This window comes from Bubalus kerabau, chromosome 16 (genome assembly GCF_029407905.1).
Source record: "Bubalus kerabau isolate K-KA32 ecotype Philippines breed swamp buffalo chromosome 16, PCC_UOA_SB_1v2, whole genome shotgun sequence".
Taxonomy (NCBI): domain Eukaryota; kingdom Metazoa; phylum Chordata; class Mammalia; order Artiodactyla; family Bovidae; genus Bubalus; species Bubalus kerabau.
In genome coordinates, this window is record NC_073639.1 from 41,538,471 (window position 1) to 41,547,641 (window position 9,171).

Here is a 9,171-nt window from a genome sequence, read left to right on the forward strand (position 1 = left end):
ACTAGAGTACTCCTTAGAAATCTCATAATTTAGTTTCAAATTTCATTATAGTCTTCACAAAGTGATCAATACCTTTCAAGAGAATTAAAATTTGCATTTACCCAGTTGACCATTTTCAAGTAAATTCTAGGGCTATTACATAACAAAATAAGCAAATGCAGATGTCTGCCATTAATTACCTCTCTCAAAACCAATCTTTTTACTACTAATCATTTTATAATTTTTAAATAAAATTACAGAAGGTTAACTCTTTACATTAAGACTCAGGATCACCACACTTAGAATACTCTGATGTTGAGAGCTTCCATTCTGTTTAAAATAATCTTTTATTTTGAATCACAGAATTGTAGAAACTATTTTGTAGAAGTCCTTCTTCAAAATTAACAATACTCTATTTTGTTCATGATATTTATTTATTATTTAAAAGTATATATAACAAAATTGTGCTGAAATAATTTGTGTCAAAACAACAAGTTATTTTTTATTGATGTGTAATTAATGTGAAATACCTTATGTTTCATATTTTCAAGAAAGTGATTCACAATTTTAAAGTTTATACTCCAGCTATAATTATAAAATCAGCTGTTTGCCCTGTGTTGTACAATATAACCTTGTAGCTTATTTATTTTACACCTAGTTCTTTGGAACTCTTAAGTCTCTATCCCTATTTTGCTCCTCCCCTTTTGCCCACTTATAACTATTGGTTTGTTCTCTATATCTCTGAATCTGATTCTTTTTTGTTGCATTCACTATATGCTGTATTTTTTAGATTCCACATTTAAGCAATATCATGCTGTAAGTCTCTTTCTCTGCCTGACATTTCACTTAGCATAATACCCTTCTAGTTCATCCATGTTTTTACAAATGGAAAATATATGCAGATGACACCACCCTTAGGGCAGAAAGTGAAGAGGAACTAAAAAGCCTCTTGATGAAAGTGAAAGTGGAGAGTGAAAAAGTTGGCTTAAAGCTCAACATTCAGAAAATGAAGATCATGGCATCCCGTCCCATCACTTCATGGGAAATAGATGGGGAAACAGTGGAAACAGTGTCAGACTTCATTTTTTGGGGCTCCAAAATCACTGCAGTTGGTGACTGCAGCCAAGAAATTAAAAGACGCTTGCTTCTTGGAAGGAAAGTTATGACCAACCTAGATAGCATATTCAAAAGCAGAGACATTACTTTGCCAACAAAGGTTCATCTAGTCAAGGCTATGGTTTTTCCTGTGGTCATGTATGGATGTGAGAGTTGGACTGTGAAGAAGGCTGGGCGCTGAAGAGTTGATGCGTTTGAACTGTGGTGTTGGAGAAGACTCTTGAGAGTCCCATGGACTGCAAGGAGATCCAAGCAGTCCATTCTGAAGGAGATCAGCCCTGGGATTTCTTTGGAGGGAATGATGCTGAAGCTGAAACTCCAGTACTTTGGCCACCTCATGCGAAGAGTTGACTCATTGGAAAAGACTCTGATGCTGGGAGGGATTGAGGGCAGGAGAGGAAGAGGACGACAGAGGATGAGATGGCTGGATGGCATCACTGACTCGATGGATGTGAGTCTGGGTGAACTCTGGGAGTTGATGATGGACAGGGAGGCCTGGCGTGCTGCGATTCATGAGGTCACAAAGAGTCGGACATGACTGAGCAACTGAACTGAACTGATACATTATATATATATATATATATATATATATATATATATATATAATGGCTGAATATATATATGTATTTTATATATATATATATATAAAATGGCTGAATAGTATTCTCTTGTGTATATATACTATATCTTCCTTTTTTAAAACTATAGTTTGTATTAGGTATAGTTGATTAACACATCTTCTTTATATATTTATCTGTTGGGCAATTAGGTTGATTCCATGTTTTGGCTATTGCAAATAATGCTGCATTATTTACAGTATTATTATTTAAAGCTAAACCAATTTTAGCTTTCAGAATTAGTATTTTTAGGTGATTTTTAAGAACATATTCCCATGAATGGAATTGCTGAGTCATGTGGTAGTTCTATTTTTCATTTTTTTAAGAGATGTCCATACTGTTTTCTATATTGGCTGAACCAAAATACACTTCCACTAACAGTGCACAAGGACTCCCTTTTCTCTACATTCTCACCAACATTCGTTACTTGTTCATTTTGAAGATCTCCATACTGATAGTTGTGAGGTGATATCTCATCGTGCTTTTACTTTGCATTTCTCTGATGATTAAAGATGTTAAGCATCTTTGTATGTGCCTTTGGTTATCTGTATGGCAACTTTGGAAAACTGTCTATTTAGATCTTCTGCCCATTTAATTGTTCTTTTTTTATGTTGAGTTGTATAAGCTGTTTATATATTTGGGATATTAGCCTCTTCTTGGTCATATAACTTGTGAATATTTTCTCTCTTTCAGTAGGCTGTCTGTTTTTTTTTTTTCCCCCCCCAGTGGATTCCTTTGCTGTGTGAACACTTTTAAGTGCAATTATGTCTCATTTGTTAATTTTTGCTTTTATTTCCTTTGCTTTAGGAACTAGATTAAAAAAAAAATGCTATGATTTTTGTCAAAGAGTGCCCTATGTTTTTTTCTAGGAGTTTTACAATTTTGGGTCTCATATTTAGGTCTTTAATCCTTTTTGAGTTTATTTTTGTATATGGTATTAGATTTTCTAATATCAATGTTTTATGTGTAGCTGTCCAGTTTTCCCAGAACCATTTATTTAAAATGATGTCTTTACTCCAATATATATTTTTCTTCCTGTGTAAAAAAAAATATTTCCCATAAATATGTGGGTGACAAGACTTTTAAGGGAGATCCAGGGGTCTATTTCTTTCTTTCTTTTTTTTTTTTTGTTTTTCAATTCATATTAGTTGAATAAAGACCCTTACTCTAAACACCCTTCAACTTCCTAGGGCTCAGTCTCATTTTATATTTGGTCATATGAAGATTTTCTCTATTTTTTTCCCCCTGAGTTTGTGACTATTCTTTAGAAATTTGAATATATCTTGGATATTAGAAAGATAATCCATTTATTTATGCATAAGCTTGGGAGTACCCATAATTTTTTGGAAGCAAAATATCACCTATTAATTGGCACCTGCCTGGTAAAGAATCTGCTTGTAAAGTAGGAGGGTATTCCTGTTCAATTCCTGGGTCGGGAAGATTCCCTGGAGGAGGAAATGGCAACCAATTCCATTAATCTCGCCTGGAAAATCCCATGGACAGAGGAGCCTGGTGAGCTACAGTCCAAGGGGTCACAAAGAGTTGGATATGACTGAGCAATAAACACACATATGTACCTACATCTACATGGGTTGAATTTTGAGCCTCTGCAACTGTTGATCTTCATCACCCCTTGAGGGGAGTTTAGGGTGGAGATCAGGTATGAGATACTCTGTGCTCCAGGAAAAATGGGTAGAATATTTCTTCAGACAGATATTTTCAGGAGAAATTTTTGAGTCCAATTTTGAATCTCCTCATGTCTAGAAAAGCTCTAAAATCCTTCATGGTTACATCAGCTCCTTGTAACTAAGAGTAACCTTCATGAGACTATAAGCGAATTTTTGCAAAGAAAAAAAAAAAAAAAGTGCTGAATTGGAAGTACTTTCCCTTTACCAAAATCACATATATACAGATATTCCCCCTACTCTTTGAAACAATTTCTGAGGGGTATCTGAAATGTTTTCTCCCAGGCTATATTACTCATTTTGCCCCAAATAAAACTTAACTCACAACTCTTATATTGTGCTTTTTAAAATCTTATTGCTGAATGTGATATATGCATAACCAAGTTCAGAGTACATTGCAAAATTTTTCTTTAAAATCTCCCCTTTGAGTAAGCTATCAACCCACACAACATCTACCTCTGCTAGGCATCAGGGGACCCTTCATCATTTTTCATACCTAAAGTCTTCTTGCAATTTTATACAAGAGTCTTCCCTCACCTACCTGATCCTGGTTCTCCAACAGTGGACCAGAAGTAGAAATGATGGGAATGTTTGGGTTTTTTTCAGGTACCTCAACACGACAGCAATAATTGCTTCTACATAGTGAATTATCACTTCTCCTGTTAATTTTGAACATCTTTTTCATCTGAACTGTTTGCATGATTTCGGTAACAGACTTGTCTCTTCCCTTGTTACCAAGGACAGTTTAGACCATTTTTCCTTTCCTGGTATGGATTCATGTTGACGTTTGCCAGAAAACAAAATTCTGTAAAGCAATTATCCTTCAATTAAAAAATTAATAATTTTTTTAAAAAGATACTGAGGTTAGGAGGAAATGAGGAAAGTGGTTTCTACATTCCCTGAATGGAGGGAAAGGGTCATTCTGGCCTTTAAATCACTCTTATTAGAGGAATGCTTTAAACAGATTTAAAATGAGGCTACCCTTCCCCTGTGGCTTGCTGAGTAGAGAGAGCTAGAGTGTGCCTCTCCAGGTAGCTCCTGTCACTTGTGATAGTGGCAGTGATGGGAAGAGGTCTCTTCCTAGGATCCACACCACATTTCAGGTCAGAAAATTCACCAGTGGATTGTGTGTGTGTGTGTGTGTGTGTGTGTGTGTGTATTTCTTCATGGAGATGTTGTTTGTTTCTTATCTTTGGATGCCAAGAATCACATACCCTCATTTCTCTCACCACTTTTTGTATTTACATTACAATTCACAACACATTCTGTCATGTCTTTACATATACTGAGTTGTGGATTCATTAGCCTTCTGCTTCAGATGTTTCCACTAAAACACTTCAGGGGTTTTCCCACTTGATCCTTTGATAAATTGAAAGGGATGAGGTTGGAAGGAGAGCCAGACTCTTCATCCACACTGGAGAGTGACAGGGGGATTTGAGCATGGTTATTAGGGTCAGAATTTTGAGGAAGGTAGGGTGAATCTACACCACAACTCTCCATTACCTTATTCCTTTAGAGAGACTGCTCTTCTTGTTAAGTCTGTAAAGTCTCTCTAGGAGGGTTCACTTTAAGAATATGGATGATTCTTGCTAACTATAACACTTGTGGAAAATACAAATGCACAAAATCATCTCTTTATCAGACTAGGTTCAAACCAGGGAACTATAAAGAGAAAATGTATTTCTCTTCTACCTTAAATTCATCAAAGTGTTTATGTTGTATCCTGGATGAATGTTGTACAGTTCTGATGTCTCTTTAAAGAAACAGAGAAAAAAGAGTGCTGATGCATTCTAAATCTAGCAACTTTTTTGTTTGAAAATATTTTAAATAGCCTATCTTAACATGAAAGACTTTCTTCTGAAAACACGTCGAAATGTTGTCTGAATATCTGCAGTCATGTGGGATCAGAAGAGCCACCCTCTTATAAACTTTACTTTCTGTTCTTTCCAAAAGTGTTCAAGGTCATCTGCATAATCCCTAGGATCATAGGATAATTTTTCCCAAAACAACACACATATCTTTCTCCATCCATTTGTAGAGCATTGTATAAATCTACAAAATATTTCATTAATTACTAATAATTCCTTTGGTTCCCTCAGCATATCTCTTATGTTATTATATTTATGGGGACTATTTTACATTTAAATTAATACATTTTAAATCATATGACATCCTTTATATGTGGAATCTAAAAAGAAATAATACAAATGATCTTATTTACAAACAGAGAGGCTTACAGACTTAAGGAATGAACTTATGTTTATCCATACACACTTCTATATTTAAAATGGATAGCCAATGAAGAGCTAATGTATAGCACTGGGAACTCTTTAATATTATATGGCAGCCTGGATGGGAGGGTAGTTTAGGAGAGAAAGGATACATGTATATGTATAGTCAAGTCGTTTTGTTGTTCACCTGAAACTATCACAACATTGTTAATTGGCTATGCCCCAATACAAAATAAAAAAACTCAAAAAAACATGCTCTTCAAAATTCTTGGCAGGAGCTGCATTATTCAGTGCATACACCCATTACTCTACTCAGCTCTATCTTTCCCCACTGATCTCTGTACCAAACTGTAACTTCCATCTAGGGAAACCTTCACTCCCATCTACAGTGCTTTAGGGTTACATAATTTATATCAGTTGTGGCTACAGACACAGATTGTCAGCTGGGTTCTTTGAATATTTGAGTTGGTTCATCTCCTGCTCAGCCCCTAGCCCACTCATGGAGTGATATAGCATACTTTTCCTTGTGGTGTTATACTCAATTATTTGAAGATCAAAAATGAATCTGTTGAAAGTATTAAGGTTTCTTTTGTCCTGAGCATAAACAGAAAATAAGGAACACAATTGGATATTGTTTCCTTACCACTGATACAATAGGAGGTCATCAAATTGTGCTTTAGTGATAGATAAGCTTAAAGAAGGAAATCATTTTGCCACACTACAATTTAATGGGAACAGATTGGAGTTGGTAGGGGAATTTAATCCTAACAGTATTTAAGGTTCATTTGCTCCAGCTGATATACTAAGGCATTTGCCAGACAATTCCATATTTTTCCCAGTAGTAATGATAGAGATAAAGGGACAAAGTAGGTGATTAAAAATTAATAGTGAATCCCACTAGGTAGAAAAATGCAAGTAGAAAAAATATGAGAGACTCCAGTAAATTAATGATCACCTAAGAAAACAGGTGTGATTAATCACAAAATCAAAGCACTTTCTCAGCAACACACCATGCAGCACAAGCATGTGAGAGGCCCCCAACACTAAAACAATGGTTGCATGAGAATCACATCCTGCCCAGTGAACTTAGTAAGTCCATGACCCTAAGACATGCTCTATGTGCACATAAAAAACAGCAATTTATGGAAAGGTGACATTTCAAAGTATTGTACTGAGATATGAAATACTATTTCCATAGTGCTATGATAGATGGTGCTTGGAGCCATGAAATTAAAAGACGTTTACTCCTTGGAAGGAAAGTTATGACCAAACTAGATAGCATATTCAAAAGCAGAGACATTACTTTGCCAACAAACGTCCGTCTAGTCAAGGCTATAATTTTTCCAGTAGTCATGTATGGATGTGAGAGTTGGACTGTGAAGAAAGCTGAGCGCCAAAGAATTGATGCTTTTGAATTGTGGTGTTGGAAAAGACTCTTGAGAGTCCCTTGAACTGCAAGGAGATCCAACCAGTCCATTCTGAAGGAGATCAGTCCTGGGTGGTTTGGAAGAAGTGATGCTAAAGCTGAAACTCCAGTACTTTGGCCACCTCATGCGAAGAGTTGACTCATTGGAAAAAACTCTGATGCAGGGAGGGATTGGGGGCAGGAGGAGGAGGGGACGACAGAGGATGAGATGGCTGGATGGCATCACCGACTCAATGGACCTGAGTTTGAGTGAACTCCGGGAGTTGGTGATGGACAGGGAGATCTCAATTCAGTTCAGTTCATTCGCTCAGTGGTGTCCAACTCTCTGCGACCCCATGAATCGCAGCACGCCAGGCCTCCCTGTCCATCACCAACTGCTGGAGTCTACCCAAACCCATGTCCATTGAGTCAGTGATGCCATCCAGCCATCTCATCCTCTGTCATCCCCTTCTCCTCCTGCCCCCAGTACCTCCCAGCATCAGAGTCTTTTCCAATGAGTCAGCTTTTCGCATGAGGTCGCCAAAGGACTGGAGTTTCAGCTTTACCATCATTCCTTCCAAAGAAATCCCAGGGCTGATCTCCTTCAGAAAGGACTGGTTGGATCTCCTTGCAGTCCAAGGGACTCTCAAGAGTCTTCTCCAACACCACAGTTTAAGAGCATCAATTCTTCGGTGCTCAGCCTTCTTCACAGTCTGTTACATCCATACATGACCACAGGAAAATCATAGCCTTGACTAGATGGACCATTATTGGTAAAGTAATGTCTCTGCTTTTGAATATGCTATCTAGGTTAGTCATAACTTTTCTTCCAAGGAGTAAGCATCTTTTAATTTCATGGCTGCAGTCACCATCTGCAGTGATTTTGGAGCCCAGAAAAATAAAGTCTGACACTGTTTCCACTGTTTCCCCATCTATTTCCCATGAAGTGATGGGACCAGATGCCATGATCTTCGGTTTCTGAATGTTGAGCTTTAAGCCAGCTTTTCGTGCTGCAATTCATGGGGTCACAAAGAGTTGGACATGACTCAGTGACTGAACTGAACTGATGATAGTTCTGGCTTGATCACACAGGACAAGAAAACCCCCTTGCCCAATTGGGAGGAGGAGCTGATGATGGAAACATGGCATCTACTCAAGAATGAGGAAGGGAGTGGTCTTTTTCTTATCTCCACTTTTCCTTTGATTGTATAACTGTAGCCCAGTAGGTTCTTGAGCCTCTCATTCACCCAATTGTAAGCCTCACAAGCATTTTATTCTAACAAACTGTGGAAAATTCTTAAAGAGATGGGAATACTAGACCACCTGACCTGCCTCCTGAGAAATCTGAATGCAGATAAAGAAACAACAGTCAGAACTGGACATGGAAAAACAGACTGGTTCTAAATTGGGAAAGGAGTATCTCAAGGCTGTGTATTGCCACCCTGCTTATTTAACTTATACGCAGAGTACATCATGAGAAACACTGGACTGGATGAAGCACAAGCTGGAATCAAGAATGCCAGGAGAAATATCAATAATCTCAGATATGCAGATGACACCACCCTTATGGTGGAAAATGAAGAAGAACTAAAGAGCCTCTTGATGAAAATGATAGAGAAGAGTGAGAAAGTTGGCTTAAAGCTCAACATTCAGAAAACTAAGATGACATAATCTGGTCCCATCAGTTCATGGCAAATGGATGGGGAAACCATGAAAACAATGAGAGACTTTATTTATTTTATTTTATTTTGTGGTCCGGGGGGCGGGGGAGGGGCCTCCAAAATCACTGCAGATGGTGACTGCAGCCATGAAATTAAAAGATGCTTGCTCCCTGGAAGAAAAGTTACGACCAACCTAGAGAGCGTATTAAAAAGCAGAGACATTAATTTTCCGACAATGGTCTGTCTAGTCAAAGTTATGGTTTTCCCAGTAGTCATGTATTGGTGTCAGATTTGGACTATAAAGAAAGCTGAATGCCAAAGAATTGATGCTTTTGAACTGTGGTGTTGGAGAAGACTCTTGAGAGTCCCTTGGACTGCAAAGAGATCCAACCAGCCCATCCTAAAGGAGATCACTCCTGAATAGTTATTGGAAGGACTGATATGAAGCTGAAACTCCAATACTTTGGTCACCTGATG